Source organism: Taeniopygia guttata, chromosome 2 (assembly GCF_048771995.1).
Source record: "Taeniopygia guttata chromosome 2, bTaeGut7.mat, whole genome shotgun sequence".
Classification (NCBI taxonomy): Eukaryota; Metazoa; Chordata; class Aves; order Passeriformes; family Estrildidae; genus Taeniopygia; species Taeniopygia guttata.
Genome location: NC_133026.1, coordinates 144,794,159 through 144,815,502, shown reverse-complemented (window position 1 = coordinate 144,815,502; position 21,344 = coordinate 144,794,159). Strand labels below are relative to the sequence as shown.

General features: G+C 40.0%; 1 long non-coding RNA gene across 6 annotated transcripts in view; it reads left to right on the top strand.

The window, feature by feature from the left end:
* Positions 1 to 14,550, top strand: part of LOC115494014 (uncharacterized) — a 39,604-nt gene extending 25,054 nt beyond the window's left edge. Inside the window, exons 2-8 of one of the 6 annotated variants that reach the window (XR_012054293.1) lie at positions 5,241 to 5,427; positions 5,661 to 5,810; positions 9,268 to 9,445; positions 10,062 to 11,674; positions 12,635 to 12,672; positions 12,788 to 12,877; positions 13,733 to 14,550. This is a non-coding gene — a long non-coding RNA (uncharacterized lncRNA). Of the gene's footprint in view, positions 1 to 5,240; positions 5,428 to 5,660; positions 5,811 to 9,267; positions 9,446 to 10,061; positions 11,675 to 12,634 lie in introns of all 6 variants that reach the window. The other 5 variants (XR_012054295.1, XR_012054292.1, XR_012054291.1 and 2 more) reach the window with 5 other exon arrangements.
* The last annotated feature ends 6,794 nt before the right edge of the window (positions 14,551 to 21,344 follow it).

Sequence of the window (21,344 nt, the reverse complement as noted above, 5' to 3'; positions counted from 1 at the left end):
CCCTCTGGATGCAACCACCCAACCAATTCCTCAGTCACCACAGTCTACCCATCAAATCCATCTCTCTCTGACTCAGAAGGAAGGATGTTGTAGGGGACTATGTGAAAGCCTTTACAGAAGTCCAGGTAAATTACATCTGTAGGCCTTCCCTTGTCACTCCATCTTAGAAGGCCCCTTAGTTGGTCAGGTAGGACCTTCCCTTGGTGAAGCCATGCTGGCTGTCCCAAATCACCTCCCTGTTCTCTGTATACCTTAGTATGGTTTCTAGGAGAGTCTGTTCCCTGATCTTCCAAGGCATGGAAGGGAGTCTGACAGGGTGGTGATTCCCAGGGACCTCCTTTCTACACCTTTTAAAAATAGGTGAAATACTTTCCTTTTTTCAGCCACCGGGGTCTTCACCTGAGTGCCATGAGTTTTAAACATCACGAAAGGCTTGGCAATAATATTAGACAATTCCCTAGGGCAAAAACTTCAGCCAGTTCCCTCAGGACTTTTGAATGTACCTCAACAGGTCCCATAGGTCTCAGCTTTCTGCCTCCCTCTTTTAGCTGAGCAGAAGAATTGGGACCATTCATTTTGGAGCAGGAGGACCCTTTGGGTTACATTCTTGATTCACAAAATATTTACAACCACGGATGAATGTAGAGTGGAGGGATTTCTGGAGGTCATCTAGACACCACCCCTGTTATAGCAAGACTAGCTTTAAAGTTACCTCCAGCTGTCTGTTAGATCAGGTCCTTGTCCAGCTGAGCTGTGGCAGTCCTCAGGGACAGAGAGATCACAGTCTCTGTGGTTAACCTGTGAAGAATGGATCTGTGTGAATAGTCATTCCCTACATTTAACTGAAATCTCTCCTGTGGCAACTGTGACTATTTCCTCTTTTTCCTTCCTCTGCATCTTTGAGAAATGCCTAACTTTGTCTCTCTTATAGCTACCCTTCAGGTAGCTGAACATAGCAAATAGTCCTTCTCTTTTCAAGGTTAAAGAACCTCATTTTTTAAGCCATTCCTTGTTGATAATGGAATCCAGAATCACAGTTACACCTTTGAGCTTGACAATCTGGTAAATTTAATACTCACCTTTGAGTTTGACAATCTGGTAAATTTAATACTCAACAGTGCACCCCTCCAGTGCATATATTCTCATTATGACTGCGAGGATACTAAAGAAACTGTGCTGCAAGTTTTTCTAAAGCTGATGTAAATTATTTAAACCGCATCCCACCCATGGTCACAGACACTGCTATTTCAACATGAAAAAAAAAAAATCAGTTTGATTAGGGACAATTTATCCTGATTTATTACAAATTATTTATCCAGACTGTTCCAAATTATCCTGTCCCTTGTGTGCCTGGAAATTACTTCTACATATAAAACTCCTTTATCAAGAAGCCCTGGAAAGTACCTAAAGAAGCAACCTCTGTGCTCCAGCAAGAAGATTGCACACTCTTCACCACAGCAGAGATAAGAAGAGTAGAAGTGTTTGGATTGGAAAGAGTCTTAAAGGACCATCAGTCCCATTTCCATGGGCAGGGTTTCCATCCTCTAAGAATTTCATATAAAGTGGAATACCAAGAATGGGACAAGCTGCATGACAGACAACTTGCAGTTTGACTTACAGTTTCTCAAGGAGTTCTGTACTCCCCAGGTCAGAAGCTACAAGAAAAAAGGTATGATTTACAACACACCCTCACCTGGTGTGTTGTAAAATCAAAATATTGATTTTTTGAATCCTGGTTTTGGATCTTGAATTCAATGTGCACTGGTGTTTACATTAGAGCTGTGAGTCCTCTAATATATCTGGTTATTATAGTGCCTAAATTTGTCACTTTAATCCTTAACCATGTTGATACTTGGGAAATCCAATGTGCTTCAATAGTACTCACAGAGTAGGCGGAATTGAAGGTGACATAAACATTTATTTTAATGATGACGGGAGAAGTTTGAGGCTGGAGTCAGGAAGATCTGACATAAGTGTGCCTCAGTAAATTTGCAGCCTTGAGTCACACCCTCAGAATTCCCACACATTGTCAGGCAGAGAATACATCTCAAAAGCAGTAAATACAGACAGAAAAGATTTGAAAATAGCAAATAGGAAATTCAAAGAAAGTAGCAAGCCTTAGATACCACATATATTTTTGTTAGGAAGGCGAGTTAATACAGGAAGATGAAGCTGAGATATTATGTTATATCTAAAAGAAGGCTAAGGAAAAACTTATTGTTCTGAAAACTTACTAAAGTCCTATTTGAAGTTCCCATGTTCTGCTCTTGCTCTGGACATAGATGTTCACAATTACAGACCATTGGTTATGCAGAGCAAAAGATTGTGCATTTCAGAATCCTTTATTTCTTTTGTAAGAATATTCAGAGTATGTCAGATGATAAAATAATTAGAGAGGTATTTTCTAGCAAGTGTGAATGCCTGGACAGTAATCAGAGGAGACATGAATACTGGGAGGTGTTTCTTCTTCTTTTCAGTGGCCTGGGCTTATTTGGGTTAAAGCTGAACAAAAAAGAATATGTGTTTTTATTCCTTTTCTTCCACTGCATTCTGCAAATGATAAAACTTGAGCTGTGCTGCCAAAATAATCACAGCTTAAAAAGCTGCTTTAAGGGATGAGGATTATCTCAATTATCACAGCTCTTCCAAAGGTATGAGCATAGAGGACATCAATCTGATAAGACAAAAATCCTTGTATGTTGTGTTCCCATATCTGTAAATTCTATAATACACCCAGAGGCAGCAGTTCTAGTCACACTCATGCTGGGCCTTATCCATTCAAGTAAGAGATGAGGAAAATTCTGAGTCCTGAAGCCATGGAATTGTGATAGCAAGACCCGACTGTAAATTATCTGCCTCTTCATTGGAGGTTAACAAGGGGGCATCTCTGCTGCAATTCCACCATGGCAAAACAGACACCTTGACCTTCCTGAATCCTAGAGATGCTTCTGGTGGTAGGCCAGGGTGTAGACAGCATGCAGAGCCACCCTTTTTCAGTACAGCAACCACTGAATGGTGTGCAGCATTCACCAGTTTCCTTTCCAGATCCAGGTACAGGCTGTGCTGACGGGACTACCAACAAGATGGATCCCACAGAGAGCTCAGCTGTTCCTGAGCATCCTGAACATCTCTGATTGTGACTGAAACAGCTCCTTGATGTGCAATGGAAAGATGCACATGTTGCTGATACCCTGCCAGCAAAGTGCACTGTTTCTAAGCGGGGCATGTCTGCTTAATTGTTTTATGTGCACATGACTTTCACGCAGCATAAGAGCACTTGACTCTGTCTCCTCTGTTCAGATACTTACAGTGTCTTCATAACACCCTACTGCTCCTTCTGACTTCTTCCCCATGTAATTAATTCTTGCACCCACTTAAAATCACATTCTGACCCTTCTATAAATACCCTGAAAACCACATTTGTGGAAGAAGTCACAATGTGGTTTGTAGAGTTAGAGGACCAGTGACTACATCTGACTGCAATACTTTTACCTTCCATGGGCCTCACCTCTGTCAAAGCTTGGAAGGTTTGACCATCACACCAAGACTCTGAGCAAGCTGATGTAGGCAGAAGAGTATGGCAGGCTCACTCCTCTCAACAAGAAAGTTGGATCTTGCCTGCCTGTTACATTTCTTCTGTTGCTATTCTTTTTTGATTAAATAACTATAATAATGGGAAATGACATAATTGGTTGATTTAGTTTCTGGAAACATAACACATGTGTCTTTTGAGCTGAACAGACTCACAGAGCAGCAGACAGAGGAAATGGCAGCAAGAGACAGAATGCTGTATTAGACTGGAGTCAAGACAGAGCTGTTAAAGGGCAAAGAAACTTCCTTTATGGACTCAAAATATGTATGCTGTTGTTATTCTGATATCACTGGCAAATCCTTTGTGATCAGGTACCTCAGTTATACAAGGCTGTCAAATTGAATATTAGACTAATTTACTAATCCTCTCTCTGTTTGGCACTGAGTCTGTCCGGCTGAATGCTCTAATCCTGTTCTCAGGTATAACTGCTCTAATGTTGCTGTGTTTTCTGAGTAACAGGATGTACCTTAGCCATTATAAAATGAGCTGATTTTGAAAACAAATAGAAGATAAAATATGCTAAAGATTGCAACTCATAAAGCTGGGAAACCTGATGAAGAGAACTGTCTTTTCAAAGATCAAGTGCAGCTATTTGCAGCAAAATTGCAGGAAATAAGTAGGTTTTACTCTCTTGTGTGGTGGTTTTGAGCAAGCATCCATGCTTGAATAAGGTTTTAAACAAGTACATTTTCTGCCTTTACAGAGGCTGCTAAACTGGTTGGTAAGCTGAGGGGCAGTGTGGGAGCAACTGTTTAAAGCACCGACTTTGTTCCCTCTGCCCTTATCAGCCAACACCTTTCTCTCTCACTTTGCAAGGAAGGGGACAGGCACTAGATGGAAAAGAGAGAGAAAATCTGTAGATCATTAAAAATATAATGAGGTGAAGCAAAGAGCACTTGAAAGTTGGGATCTGGCAGACAGGCCAAACTCTTGAAGCAGCAGAAAGCATTATTGATAGGTGATATCAATAATAAATGTGAATAGGAGGTAAGAAACAGCAAGGAGGATGAAAGTGCAGATCTGTACTTAAAGAAGAGGGACGGAACATGCTTGGGCTAATGAGACAGTGGTGCTGCACTGAGGGCAGGGGGTTACTTTCTTCAACTTCTCTTTTGGCCTTGCAAATGCAGGAAGGAAGCAGGAAGATTATGGGATCTTCCTTTATTGTTCTCCTGCTGAAGAAATCTCTCCTTTCCTCTGCTTCACTGAGGTCAAGGTATTTATTTAGTAACAGTTCTTCTAGGGAAAAAGCAATGCTCAAATTTCCAAGAGCAGAAGGTGGAAGAGCAAAGTTAAATTGTAGAGCTGGAGATGCAGACAAAACAGAAGCTCTGTAGGGAGATGCTGCAGTTCATGTTGAGGAGGGGAGTGTAGGGTGGTTCTTAGTTAGGGCCAAACCATGCACACCATCTTAACCAGAAGGCACTGCTTGGATGTTTCCTTCAAGCAAGGCAACCAAACCATTCTTTTTTTGTCCTGTCTTCCGTGTTTGTGATAAGTTCATCCTAGTACATCTCAAATTAGTGTTCATGCAAAGGTAAAAGAAGATTATTATAAATACTGGCCAACTAAGATTTACAGAACTGCACTGATGAAAAATTGTTGCTAGTCAGATAGAACTTGATCCTGTTGCTATTGACTTTTGCAGAGCTGAGGAATCAGTGTCTGTAGTTATCTTCACACGTCATCTCAGTGCACTTCATCAAGTATCACACATCTTTTAAGGAGCATCTCTGGAATCCCTGAGTGCTCCAAAGATACAAAATGTCCCTGGAAAACTCATGTGATTTCCACTAAGGATTTCAGAACCTCCTCTCAGGATGGAAGAGTAATGAGTAAGTTGCTATTCTTGTCTTGATTTTGTATTTCTAATCAGGAATATGAAAACAAAATTATATATTGGCTGATGTCTTCTTCAGAACTCCCCAGAAAGCAGAATTAAAAACCAGAATATTGGTATTTTGGGAGAAAACATTCTAACTCTATAGTGAATCATCTCTATTTAACTAACTCATATGCTTTTTCCTGTTTGTTTCCAAGCAACACTGACCCTTCTCCTCCACTCCAGATCACAGGATATTCTGAGGAGGAAGGGACCCACAAGGATCTTCAAGCCCAGCTCTAAAGTGAACAGCCCATATGAGGATTAAATCTACAAACCTTGGGGTTACAAGCATCTGCTCTGACCAACTGACAAAATCTCAGGATCATTCTCTTGGTAAGTTCTGAAGATGTGAGTTCTAAAACAGACTGGGTGCACCCATCAATCTCAGACAATATCTGCCAATCAATGATGTGTTCTCCTCTGTATAAGTGAAAGGCACATCAAGAAAGGAGGATTTGAAAATATAATTAATTTTTCTAAGGACTGAATCAATTAGAAGTGATAGTAATATATAAAGAAATAAAAAGCTGTTTCCAGCAGCTGTTCTAAACAGATATTCTTCTCCAAAAAACCATACTGAAATCACATATTTTTAATAGGTATTTAGTTTAGGTATATCTATTGAGGTTTTTGCCTTTCATCTTTTCTTTATCCTTAGACTCAGGAGGGAAAGTTTGATATAAGACCACATTGCATGATTTTTTTCTGTTTACAGAGTATTTGCAACTGGATATCCTTCAGGGGAGTTTTCTAGGGTGTAATTTCCATGAAACTAGGGAGAAATGGAATTATTTCCTGTCTCAAACTAAACTGAATTTATCCGTTACAAAAATCTCGGTTGTTTCTTAGTGCTGCCTCCGGGTGCTGCAGTATTCTCTCCTACTTGTGAGGGCTCATTTTCACCCTTGAGAACTTCAGATAAGTTACCCCAGAGAAGAATTAGGTTATATAGGTTTTAAACAATGATTTAGAGTCTAGTACCTAGAATAAAGGGCAGTAAACCCCTGCAATATCATTTAGTCTGGGCAGCAGTCGGTGCAGCGTTGTGCCTTTTAGATATCGTTAAGTGCACATTATGTAGTGTCCATCCCCCAAGAGCCTCCTCCACAGTCCAAGTGCCTGCACTGCCCAGGAGCATTTCTTGACACTCACTGTACCACTTGTCTCACTTAATATCATCCCATTACTCTTAGTTACAGCCCCTTGATTCACTTTTTTTAAAACCTCACATTTTGGCTGCATAAACCTGCCATACATTTAGAGGCAGATTCATGTTGTGTTAAACAACACACAGAAAGCACAGCACACACTTTGCAGTGGACAGTGTCCTCACTTCAGCTTGTGAAAAGAAGTAAAGAATAAACCTTAACAGATTGTGTTTGGCTACAGGTGGTGTAATGAATTGAGCCTTGGGTTCAGCTCCTCTGATCCCAAAACACACACTTGAAGAAAGCTGATAAGTTATGTAAAAGTCCATGCAGATACTTAAACCAAGGTGATATAGGACAAGGAGGAAGTTCGAGTTTAACTGAAAGAAACCAGTTTTGGATTGGATATTAGGAAGAAATTCTTTACTCTGAGGGAGGTAATACACTGGCACAATTTGTCCAGAGAAGCTGTGGATGCCCCATCTCTGGGATTGTTCAAGGCCAGGCTGGAGGTGCTGGGAGCAACCTAGTCTAGTGGAAGGTGTCCCTGCAGGGTTGTTGGAAGCTGATTATGTTTAAGATTCCTTCCAACCTAAACATTTCTATGATTCTGTATTACATATTTCACTGTAGGTCACTGTGACAAACCATCCCAAAAAATGTCAGCTGTCTCAAAGGTTGAATTCTCTCTAGCACCAAGGAAAGCAGAGCACAGAGAAAATGTCTACAGCACCTCACCCCTCCCCATTGTCACTCCTGCATAGCCTGGATTATCACCCCAATTTCCATAATTTGTGTCATCATTCTACAAGTTGCTTTGTATTCTAATTCCAGCCTGAAACTGTCCACCCAGTTACCTTTCCTCTGAACTCTAAGTATCCCCTGCCCCACAGGACTTAAGGGACAATATGAACATCTTGCCTGGTCTGCCTTTGGGACATGCTTCTTTATAAAGCCCCAGCTGCAGGTTTGATGAGCACCCAGTGGTGCTTTCCCATATAATACATGTATGTGTATAGGCATGAGTTAAGACATTCTTTAATCTTAATTTGATATAATGATTAGTAAAGAAAGCAAGTTAAGCACCCATGTTTTATATCTTACAGTAGTGAATTAAGTACTCAGACCTGTATTCTACTCTTGTTATCAACATGGAGAAAATAAACTGTTTTTTCTGACACTGAGTCATTTTTTTCCCCCTAGCTGAGCTTTTTTTGTGACTGTTATCTATATCTCCAAGTGTAAGCATGTGTTATTGTGGACAGCTAGAACCAAATGTTTCAGTATTGCCTCAGTGTGCTTGCCATCCCTCTCTGACTTCAGCCTATGTATAGATTACAGCATTTGCTGCCATAACGCAATTTTAAAAGTAACTTTTTCCTTGCTGAAGGTCAAAAGGACAAAAGGTCATTCTATAGCAATTACTTTTCCTATAATTTAAAAAGAAATATTCAGGTCATGCTTAACTTAAAAATTGCCCCATCCCACCCCCTCAATATTTAATTTTTTTACTTCCTGCCAATTGTACTTTGCCAAGGAGTTGCCAACATATTTTTAAGAACTGTGTGTTGTGCTGTTCATCTGACCTGTAGGCAAAAAAGAAGTTCTCATCAGATAAAATATCCTGTTTTTCTGTAAGAAAACATTTTCCTTAATGGGAAAAAAACAGGTGATGCTGGAGTGAGCAAGTATTTTCAATAACATATTGGATTTTTTTGTTCAATCAAGAATGTATCATTTTGGAAATTGAAAGTTATATCTGTCAGCCTCCTGGCTAGGAAATGTCATATTAATCCTGACTTCACATGGACACTGTTACAGTGACTCCACCCTTGATAAACCATTTAGTGTCTGTTCAGTCTAGTGAAGAATCTTCAGACTATCATTCCACTGTGATGTGGCTTTAGCTAATAAATCAGTCAGAGAATCTTTTTCCTCTCTTCCCTCCCTTCACCACATTAATATTGATTATTTGGAGGTAAGGAGTCCCAAGGAGTGGAAGTGGATATGCCTCATTGCCTCGAACAATTCTTTTCCCTCTATTGGGACAGTACAATGTAAATTAATAGTGTGCTTGCAGACACTAGATAATGTTAATGCACTCGCTATTGATAGAGTGAAATAACAGGAGTAACTTCAGCTTTGCTTAAAACAAAACATTAATTTTCCAAGGCCACTAGGATTTATGCAGCTGGTCGGTGTAACGCATACAGTCTTTGCTTTTAAATATGCAACATTTGCGTTTTTAAACACGAGGCAGGATTTTATTGCCAGATGAAAGACAAAAGGGGATTTAAATTCACTGCTTATGCTCTCAAGCTCTTGTCTGCCTTTAATCTAAGTCTCTGCTCGATTTTGTGGGTAAGAAGATGCCTTTTCTACAAGGAAATAATACAGAGCAGTCTTATCCCCCTGTGATCCTCTGGCTATGTAAAAATGCATAGGAAATCTGTAAGTGCAAAAGCTGTACTTTTGTATATGTTTCAAAAAAAGTAAAGTCAACTTTCTCATTTCACTGAGCTTGAGTTTAATATTACTCTTAGCATCTGGTACAGTGCTGTGTTTTGGATTTAATATTAGAATAACCTTGATAAAAAACTGATGTTTTGGTTGTTGCTCAGTAGTTCTTTCTCTAAATCAAGGACTTTGCAGTGTCTCATGCGCTGCTGGGGAGCAGGTGCACAAGAATCCCCGAGAGAGCAAGGCCAGGAGAGGTGACCTGAACAGGACAAAGGAATATTCCACAGCACAGGATGGCATGCCCAGTATATAAGCTGGTCATGAGAGGACAATTGCTGCTGGTGTACAGGCTGGGCAGTGGTCAGTGAGTGGCGAACAATTTTTACTGTGCATCACTTTTTTGTCTTGGATTTTATTCCATTTTCTTTCTTCTTCTTCCCCTTCTTCTTCTTCTTCTTCTTCTTCTTCTTCTTCTTCTTCTTCTTCTTCTTCTTCTTCTTCTTCTTCTTCCCCTTCTTCCCCTTCTTCCCCTTCCTCCTCTTCCTCCCCTTCTCCTTCTTTCTCCTCCTTCTCCTTCTCCTTCTCCTTCTCCTTCTCCTTCTCCTTCTCCTTCTCCTTCTCCTTCTCCTTCTCCTTCTCCTTCTCCTTCTCCTTCTCCTTCTCCTTCTCCTTCTCCTTCTCCTTCTCCTTCTCCTTCTCCTTCTCCTTCTCCTTCTCCTTCTCCTTCTCCTTCTCCTCCTCCTCCTCCTCCTCCTTCTCCTTCTCTTTCTCCTTCTCCTCCTCCTCCTCCTTCTTCTTCTTCTTCTTCTTCTTCTTCTTCTTCTTCTTCTTCTTCTTCTTCTTCTTCTTCTTCTTCTTCTTCTTCTTCTTCTTCTCCTCCTTCTCTTTCTCCTTCATCTTCTTCTCATTCCTTTATTTTGATTATTAAACTGTTCTTATCTCAACCCATGAGGTTTTTTTTTCTTTTTTTTTCCAGTTTTCTTCCCAGTCTCACTGTAGGTGGAAGGGAGTGAGGAAGCTGCTTAACAGTATTCAGTTGCCATCTGGTGTCAAACCTGACAAACGTGCTAAAACCAAAGGCATTGAGGAAAGCTCCACTTTCACATCCATCCATTTGGCTGCTCTGGGAAATGATGGCAGACATGTTGGACGAATTAGTGGGTATTTTACAACAGCATGGACCTCTGCTAGCTGGAACCACAGACAGTGTTTGAGACACAAGGCTTTCTTGATCCTGAGACAGATTCAAAGTTCCCACAGTCCGCAGCATGGATTTCTCCCACAGTCATCCTGCCTTTGGTGCACGAGGAGCATCTCCCATGCTGCGATGGGAAACACAGAGGAAACTGCTAGTGTGGAATGTAGGTGAATCTAATGTCAGCTTGGAGATGGCTGCAGATCTGCAATTCAGCCTAGCAAGGGTCACAGCAGCCTGATGGGAGGCAGGGAAAGCATTGCCATGAAGGGTTGGCCCCAGGTTGCCATTTCCCTTCTGGTCCCACCAATTTGCTGCACAACTCTGTGTGACTCACCTGAAATTAGAGTTTACCTATCTCTAACACCAGCATAAACTATGGGTAGAAATTGAATTCTAGCAATTTTGGCTCTGCTTTTCTCCTTGCTCTCTGAACCTAATTTCTACAAATGTGTTTCTAGTTCATAAATACTCATGGAATAGCTCATGTAAACAAATTTTGTCTGCACATTATTCATGCTCTGTTTGCTTTGATTGTGCAAGTTCCTCTATATGTGAATGGTCATAGAAGTCACATACTGTTACTTCTGGCACCTGACTGGATGACTGTTTTCTAGATAGGATAATGAACAGCTAGTAATAAATGACAAACTATATAGAGTGAATATTTGGAGGAATAATTATGTGTGCTGGAAATCACAAAACTTTCAGGATTTGACAGTATTCTCCCTTCCAAACGAACTGGTATTCAGTTGAAAGCTCATGAATGATAGATAATCTCATCTCACAAATAATGACAGTTCAAACCTCAATTAAACAAGCTTCACAAAACCCCTGGGAGATAGACAGCTACAACTAAATATTTAGTTACATTACTAAAACTGATACATGAATATTTTCACTAAGAAGGTTGGCATTTGAGGAGCATTTTAATGCCATTCAAAGAAAAGCACTATTGCAAATGAGTGAAAAATACCATTACTGTATTTGTCAGATTCCAGCATGCAAGAAAATTAGATGAAGCATATTCAAGGTACCAGCTCTGGTGGACTGATTGAGGAAAACAGAATCATTTACTTGTGACAGGTCTGCCCAGAGCCTCTTCTAGCCTCAATGAATTCTAGAGTTACTTGACAGTCTGCCAACCCGCAGAGCAAATGCCAAAAATTCCTTCTCACCATGTGAGAATTAAATAATGACTAAATATAGACTCAAAGCAGAGGTAACTTGCACATATCCAGCTTGTCAGGAGAGAGAAAGACCTGGTTCCTGTTTCAGTAGTTACAAATTTATAAGTAGACCTTACAGAATTCATTATTTTCTATTTTTACTAAGGTACTACCAGTCTTCAGGGTCATGGAAATGGTGAAGGCATCTTGATAGCTCTCTGATGGGTGAGTTCATCCCTGTATAGTGCTGGTAGTGCAAGTCCTAACCACAGTCACATTTTTCTGATTCCACATGTGCCTCAGATGCCCACAGGAGGAACCCCATAGTACAAGTGGGGGCTGCAGATCATGGTTTATGTGAAAGGACTTGTGTTCAAAGGATAAGGTTTATAGGAGCTTAGCTTTTAGGAGCTCACTTTTCATCGTATTTCACTACTGTAGAGTTTGAAGTGATGAAGGATGCACGACAGAGTAAATTAAAGCTTCCTGCAAGCCTTCCAGTAGTTCTTACGTTGGAGCACCTTGAATACCAACCTGCTATACCCTTCCTATATACTTTATGCATGGAAGGTAGTGGGGAATCTCATTACCCAAGAGTTCCTCAGAGGGAAAATATCCTATAAGGTAAATTGCTCCAAGATGGCTTTGGACATCGAGTGCACAAATGCAGGTATGAACTGCACTTTTGTTAAGGTGCTCAGCAAGGAGAGGAGAACACAAACACAAATGGGCAGAAGGTAGTGAAAAATATTGAGAGTGAATCTGTTCATGCCAGTGTTATTCTGAACTAAATCAGTGTTTATGCTGATAGGAATGGGATCTGGATCAGGCATGCTTTCTCTACAGCTTTCCACCTTTTTCATCCTACTAAACAAAGATCTGTTCTCTAGGCTGTCACATCAACAACCTCCCCCATAAAACCAAAGGAACAGTCTTTGCAGCCTCATATTTGTCAAAAAAAAAAAAAAAAAAAAAGATATAACCTTTGAATTAGCAAAATTACTTGTTAAACTAAATCAAGAAAATCCTGCTGGCCTCCCAGAGCTAACAGCAGTTCACTTTTGGATGCACTGCCAACCTGCCAACTCTCATGAACTGGCTCTCCCTTTTCCCTCTTTCCCCAGTAGGTAAGCACACTTAACAGCCTTCAAAGCAGCCAGACTTCTCCTTTCTTTCCTTTTGTAGGTAATGCTCCCCACTCTCAAAGTAGGAAAAAAGCTGGGGTAAGTTTCTATTAAGCCAACACAGCCCTTCTTTAAACCTCAAGACATTGGTTCTCTTACCCTCTTGAACCTTTCATACTCTGAAGAGCTTGTGTTTTTCACTTTTCTTTTACAGCTGGAGTTTCTGAAAACTTAGTCTTTTTTTCTGCCTCATGCCTGGAGACATTTTTCTTCTCAGAATGTTTAAATTCCCTTGTACTGCAAGGTAAAGGAGCCGATGCATGTTTGCAACTTAATCAGGATATTGTCAGGTTTCTTCCCCAGTCCAACATGAACTAGGAGAAAAAGGCTTAGAAATGACAGAAAAGTCTGTGACATGTTCCATGGCAAGAAAGTACCTTATGCTTCCAGGGCCACACTGGGAGTTAGACCCAGCAGAGGTCTAGTCCTTTTTTTGGCATTGATTTCTGGTCTGACCTTTGCCCAGTTGTTAAATCACTGATTTTCAAAGGTGCTGAACGACTGCCAGTAGGTCTTTTGTGACTGAGGTCAGTAAGAGCTTGGCAGCTGGAAGCCAGAATTTCATCTACTCACTTCAGCTGCAGCTGTGGGTGTTTCATAAAAATCATATATCTGGAGAAGGCAGACTAGAGTAGGGGAAAGGTTAAGTCAAAAACAAGTTGGAAGCCGTTTTAGCTGTGCTTAGTTACTTCAAGATATGATTCTGGTCCAAATATTGTCAGACAGATTAGTGACTAATCTGATAAAGAAATTAATTATTTGTCAGTAAAAGCTGTTCTGTGGAGTGAATGATTGATTAAAAATGCAATACAGGACATTAGCACCTGATATAGCTCTTGCTAACAGAGATCAGAATTATCAGATGATGTCACACCACAAAATAAGGCCATACAAACAGCGCTAGTGTGTCTTTGGTACCATGATAGTTTTGATACTTACACACTGTGGATACAGTATCATCTATTAGGGAATGGAATTAATTTTGAAGTTTGAAATCCAAAACAATGTGAAGTACCCGGAGTATTCTGTGGAAAGCATCACTGAAATCTAATTTAAAATACCAATTTAGTCGAAAGTTCAATTTCACATTTTTCTGCAGTCAAATACCGTTCATCTACATCTACTTCCCGTTGCATGTATGGAGCTGTGAAATTACCCTCAAGGAAAAACAATATAAACCACAGCAGGTTCAAATCCTGTAACTTAGCATCTTGTATTTAGTGCCAGAAGAATGCTTAATCCAACCATACAAATATGTGTCTATAATTTTTTTTTTTTTTTACATTAAAACGACTGCATATCCTGAGAGAAAAGGATAAAAGAAACTGCATTTCTGGATGAAGGCTGAATGGAACTGAGCTGCAAGCAAGGAGAGGGGACTTAATGATTGACTTACATACACCCAACAGTGCTAATGAATGGATATTACAAAAGGACTGCCCAACACAGCAGCTGGGCTGTTTGCAATAAACTTGCTAAAGAATGTACTTCCTTCCTCACCGAAGGTTAGGAGCATTGGAGTGTCGTGAATCAAATCTCCACTAGCATAAATTGCCATAGGTCCAGTGACTTCAGTGTTGCTAAAATATTATGCTAGTAAAGAATTAGACCCTACCTGCTTGCCTAATGTTTCATTTTGGAGAAATCAGGCAGAGCCTTCACAAACTGCAGAAATGAGAACACTTCCAGCATCCACACTTAAATGCATCTTCTTTGCCTCTCCCCAGTTATAAATAGAACTGGTTTTGAAGAGTTCAAACAGTATGAACATTTTTCATTCACATTGCTTGTCAGTAAAAAAAATAGCCTTTCATTTCCCATTTCCTCCCCCAAATATTCTAGCCCTGTTGATGTTTTTATTTGTTTGGGCTTTATTTCATCATGCTCTCTAAAACAAAAATAAAAGCAACCTGTCTTTGATATGGGCTTTTGTTTCATTTCTACAAAGTGAAAAGTTTTTCGTTTTTCACAAACATTTAGTTTTCCATATCATCACAAAATAATGCATTTTCCTATGCTTCCCTAATCAGACAGTTCATAAACATAATTCCAAAAGGGGTTGGATGTTTAGCTAGCTAACTCGGCCTATGTTAATTTAATCATTAGTAATTGATGATTTAAACTGGCAATTTCTAGTAAGGATGTTAATTCATATCAGATATCAGGAGAAAAACCAACTATGTGATGTGATTCTGAGTGAGGTGAAGTTGTCTTCCTTGGTGCCTGGAGGCCTGGAAGTTCCAGATATAAAGCAGCAGGGGAGAGGAATGATGGATCTGACCCTGAATAACATTTCAGATCAATTCTTTGCAAGATTTTTGTTTTTTAAAAAGCTAAGCTTCCTTATCTTCTGACCAGCTCTACTTGTAAATACCAGTTATGTTCAGAGAAGAATCTGTTCTATAGACTTTTTTTCTAAAAACAGCAATTCTGACTTCTTTTTCAAAGCTTACATTTCCTGTTTTGGTATCTATTTTTCATCTTCCTCTTTGAGCCATTCTTCACAATTTCATTGCCAGAAGAATCACATAATTTCCTTGCTGTTTCTCTAAGTCAGTGCTTCTCCTGATATGTCTCTATAATTATTCTTTGACCCTTACAATATGGAAAATTTAGCAGGGAGTCACCTGGGAGAGTCTCTCCAGGGGAAACACAACTCCTGTGTCATGGGACAACAATCTAAGTGAAATTGCACTGAGTGGAAGATGAGTGTGTGCACACAGCACTTGAAGATGCTGGAGGCAGAGGCGTTCTCCATTACCCCCTCCTTCCTCATCACCCCCCAGACAAACACATCCCCTCTCAAATGCCCAGATTAGCAAGGTTCGGAGTACCAGGAAAAATCTCCTTGCTTGTGGAGATTTGTAGATTTTTTAGACTCAGCTTAGATTTTTCTCAGGCTTTTCCTTTCTCTTATCAAGTGGATATTTGGGATGAGTTTTTCTTCAATGCACCCAGATCAGATTTCACATTTTCCTCCATATAATTAATTGTTTCTCTTCCCATGTCTCTGTTCCATCAAGTTTCTTGTATTATTGGCCTGTGCACTCTGGCATTCATGATTCCTACCCTTTTAACCCTTCCTGGAGATTTTATTGCAGTGTTTTTATTCCCAGTTTCTGACCATATAGACTGGGGACCAATTCCACTTGCTCCACAACTGTAAAGGGGTTTACCTAAACTCAAACACTTGGTCTTTGTGCTTTACAAATCTTAGCAATAATTCCAATGCACATGTGTCCAGCAACCTCAGACAAAGCCTCTGCTTGAGTCATTCAGAAAATTGCACCATTTTTGGGAAATTCAGCATTCACAGCTGACTCTTCAGTCCCATGGAGAGAAAAGGGTTGGGAATAAATAGGCGTAGGAAGAGAGACTGGCAGGAGGCATTTGTGGGGTTTTTCACACTGGAAGGGGTTATGGGGCATGAATGCAAAGAGGAATTCAGTTTCTAAAAGGAATATGGAAGTAGAGCTCCTTCATGTACCTCCTCCTGGAGAGGAGCAGTTCCAGTCCAGTGTGAAAGGAGGAGACTGGAGGCAGCAAACCCTTGGAGCCACAGAAGATGGAGAGAGAGGGGAGACCCCACTGGGAACAGCTGTCCCTGAAGGACTGTAACCAAGGACACAGGGCAGCCCACTCTGCTGTGAGGGACCAACCACCCCATCCCTGCACCCTCAGGAGAGAGGAACTGGGAAAGAAGTGGGAATGGGGGTGGGAGGGAGATGTTTAGTCTTTGTTTCTGATTACCTGGATCTATTATAACTGATAATAGATTGAGCTACCTTTTCCAAGTCAAATCTGTTTTTCCCATGGTGGCAATTGGAAAGTGATTTCCTTGTCTTTGTCCTAAACTGAGAGATTTTCCATCTCATTACTTCCATCTGAGAAGGGGGAGGGAGACAGCAGCTGAATGGGAGCTTGGCCCTTGGCCAGTGCTTACCCACCAGTGTCATCTCATACAAGAAAAAAGGTTCACATTTCTCCAAAAGCCTCAAATTCTCAAACTATGCAGCAAGCATCACCTCAGGCTATGAAAACAGGGGAAAGAAGAATTGAGGGAGCAGGGATTCAGTTTAAGGATGACAAAAGGGAGGATCAAATAAGTCCAAGGTCATGGCTTGCCTGGTCCACCTAGGTGAGCTCAGCTCCTCTTCCAAACCCTCTATCAGACAAACCATGCTAGTCCATTCCAAGTAATTCTGCTTTAAGCCAATGTCTATTGCTATTGTCAATAAAACATGGGAGGAAAAAAATTGAATTATTTCTAAAATTGAGATGAGTTGGTTTGGCATAGAATCTAGAAATGTTCCTAAAAAAGAAACAGTTCAGAAAATAGCACATCTTTCTTAATTCCGTTTATTCCACATCTGAAAGGAAAGTGTTTGCACTTTTCCTGCACAATATATGTGGGAATGTATATCAAGTCATATCATAGAGGCCATTATTTTGCTACTCAGAGACATTTCAAATGCATCAGATGACATCAGAAATCATAAATACCAGTTTCAGCCACCAGGAGACTCCTCTTCATGGGGTGAAGGTGCAGATGTTTTCCCATGTCACTCAGTGGCATGCTTGGAAAGAGATTTTCGTGTTGGTACCCAGCAGTCTCAAGTATTTACACATCTGTACAAGCAGGTGTGGGGTTAAGTCCCAGAATACATATGCAAGGCAAGTGATAGACCAAGACATATTTGTTTCCTAACTCCATAATTAGGCTCCCAAATGAGTGACTGCTGATTGCTTTGCACTTTTTAAAGCCTTAAGGCTGCAACTTCTGCAAAATTAATGAAAGTGGTTTCAGGGAAACTTTACAGCTTGCACAGAATCTAAAAGACTGTAGTCCTCATGAATTTTGTTCCTTCTAACCAAAAGTAAAGATCTGGATCCACAGAAAGATAAATGAAAAATAATTCAGAGAAGCTACAGCATCTTAAAATTTGAAGGATATGGGGATCAAAGAGATAGTGGCTGACAAAATGCAAACTCACATTTTAATGTCTAGATAGCCAGAATATGACTTTAGTTAATGATTTTCTCCTTTTGATTTATTTAGTCATACGTTTTTCATGGATATTGATCTCGAAAAGTTTAAATGGGTTTCTTTCTATCTCAGGACAGATAGAACAAGGTAGGAGACCTAAGCTGTCTCAGGTCTGTTTTTCACTCTTCTGCCATGTCAAAAAAAAAAAAAAAAAACAGATCATGTTTTTGTTTTTCATTAATTTATTTATTGTTTACCAACTCCTGAAGTTAAGACCAATATTAACACAGAAGCTGCCAGACTGAATCCATCCATCCATCTCTCTTATTCAGTTCTGTCTCCAGGGAAGCTCAATGCTGGAATATGAAGGTACAAAAAGACGTATGAGCAGGCAGGTAAGGAATAAATTGGTTTCTTTTAAAATATATGTTATAATAAGAAAGATAGTAGTGATATCTAGCCAAACGTTCATCTATTCATTAGAATTATGCTCTGCCTTATTTTTGTCACCAGTATTCCTAGAAATTTAGAGAAGGAATGCAAACAAGAATGCCCAGTGCAAGTGCCTCTGACCTTTGGAAATAATTGGATGTGGATCCAAACGTGGCAGCCCTATCATGTACTAAAGTCTCTTAAAATCATCCTATCCATCAGCCAGACAGGGAAAGAGAAACATGGAAGAAAAGGTCACATTAGCAGGAAGCAGCTGGCATGATTTCACAAGGTTCATATTATTTAGTGGGACCAGTTTCTGCTCTTCAAATTCCAAATTCATGCCAAAATCTGGTGGCACAAACATGCACAGAATTTCACCCTTTGATATGTACTGCATCAGGGTGACATTTCAGAAATGATATGCAGGGACTTACACTCACGTGACTGTAAATAATAGCGGTCCAACTCCCCAGAGATGGCACTAAACTCCTACTACATCCTCTGCAAACACTGCCACGAGGCACTGCAGATTGGCTCTGCAGTGTACACACACATAAACCACCTTGCTTTAGTTGAAAGGCTGAAACATTTATTAGAGGAAAGGATTATAATGATGTAGTTTAAACACTGTTAACTAAACATGAATTGATGAGGGGAAAAAAAAAGCTTAGTAAGAGATTAGTTCTTCCTTCAGCACGCGGACAACAGTGCTCCTACCATTAAAACAAAATCATTTTGTGTTTCCAAGTTGTTTTTTTCCTTGGGCTCTTAAGGAAAAGGGATTTCCCAAACCACTATAGATCACTCTTATAACCCAAAACATTCCTTCTATTTTTGAGACAGCACATGAGGCATTGAATAATGAGCCACAAATCTTCTGGCAGAAATCCATGGACAGTAGTATGGAGATAGCTCAGCTGACTTTATGCCTGTATTACTGCTGGGGTGCAGACACTTGGAGGCCTTGTGGGAAGCCAGAATATCAATTTCAGGAGGAATCTTGCATACACAGAGCTAAGCCCTTCTTCAGCCAATCTGCATTCTGAACTGACAAGGAGTCAGAGGAGAAAGGGAAAAGTAGATCAGAAAAGCATAAAGAGACAGCAAATCTTCAGGGGGTTTGCTGGTAAATCACACTGGCTGCATTACCCCCCATCACCAAGGTCATTTATTATGCCTTTTTCCAGCAATCCAGTGACAGGAAAATGCTGAGTGCAGGGAGTGTTTTATCTGTATGGGGATTAGTTCTCTCCTCACCACAGCTAGTGAGGAATGGTGAAAAACATCCCAGATCTAAGTAGATCATATCAACAAATATGATCTGAAGTTTGAGGTGTTCATCTGAACATCTCTGGATTCACAGATGAGCTGCAGCCAAACTCACTCAACTCAGAGTATCCTTCGCAAATCTCTTTGATTTTGTCTTCCTGATCTGATATTTTATGGATAGAACCATAGAATAGTTTTTAGGTTGGAAAAGACCTCTAAGGACATTGAGTTCAACCATTAGCCCAGCACCACCATGGTCACACTAAACCAAGTGCCAATGACCAAAGATCAAAGGATCCAAATTCTTAGAGGTCCCTTGGTGCGAGTCTCTTTCACCAGCCTCAAAGATCTCCTTCAGAGTGGTAACCACCCCATCACTGCAGACAGAGAAAACAATATCTCCAAAAGAAATCTAAAACTGCAATTTTTCATCAGGAGTGCTCACATCACCTTCCTACACAGATTTTAACCTGACATCTCTTCACAAGTAAAGACAGACCCAACAGAGTATTTTCTTCCATACACCCTTATAAACACTATCAATTCTCCCCAGAGCAGCTTCCTGTTTAGATGAAATATCTAGTTTTTGTTTTCTTCAATTAAAAAAATTCTTCTTTTGCACTAGTCTCCAGGAGTGGAGTAATGTGTATTCTCAAAGATTTCTCTAGATCACGCTACAGACTTAAGGATTTTTTTTTGTTCTGTGGGTTTTTTTTTCCCCTTCCACAAGCTGATTTGAGACAAATCAGTCTCAAGATATACAGATGTGTCTGAAGACACTTTTTAAGCAGAAAGAAAAATTAATTATTCACATCACTTGATCTGAAACATTCACTCAACTCTATTACTGACAACTTGGAGCTCATCCAAAGGTTCTGTGCTCCATATTGTGTTCAGAAGCAAATATTCTCTAAAAAAATGTTTTTGCATGATAATGACTTACTTGCCTTCAGTAAGCAGCTACACATGTCTATAGAAATTATACCAAGTTTAAGATTCTGTTGGTAACAGCTTTAATGCAACATCATACATTATATTTTCAGATGCAGCAATCTGTCTCATCCTAATTCTGAGAATGCTAAGATCATCCTTACTAAGTCTATAAATCACACAGCAGCTGCAGTTACCTGTCACACAAAGGCTGGGCAGGAGCTGTTTATGCTCCTCCTTCACAGCACTGCCAATGCACTTTAATAACAATTCCTAGGTAGAAGTGAGAGAAATCACCAATCCTTTAGTTTAAAATGCATATTCTTCATTGTGAGAAGAAGTTCTTCAAAACATCTGGATGAGCAAAAAAAAAAAAAAAGTTGCTTTGTTATTTGTTAAGGGAGAAAGCATATCTTGCAAGGTTCAGGTATAACAAAATCATAATCAGTCTAAAAAGAATAGAGACCAAAGGAATGGGGTCTAAAGGAATGGGGAAAAACTTTCCTGAAATGAAACATCCCAGTACTGCACAACAGGCCCTTATCTTTTAGTACAGTAAGTATCATGTGAAGATTCCTCTCGGATTCCCCTGTGCTGGGTGTATGTTCAGAGAGCTTCAGAGAGCAGTTTTGCTCACATTTTAAACCTGCTCTCCATTCCTTGCGTGATTTTCTTGAGACATGATTTAATATTAAACATTCCTGAGGTACCCAGATTTATTTATATTTCAGAAATATTTTTTCCCCAAAATAGGTTTATTAAACTAAGCCCAATTTCAAAATCATGTTCTGACAAATTTAGACCAATATTCTGAACCCATATTTCATCTCTAATAAGATGACTTTATGCTAATCAGAAAAACAACTTCTTTGCTCCTCTCAGTGGAGCAACTTCATTTCTGATGTGTTACAGAAATGTCCCATCCTGTGCCATAGAAATTAGATATTCAGCAGCAAAGAACTGTGAATAAGGCTCAGTTCACCTAATTGTAGTTATCTCATTGAGTCTTCCAGGCATCTGTAGCAGAAAATGCATCCATTAGGGAAGGTCTAAACAGGAATTAAGGGTTTGGCTGTCTCTGTGTGCAGTT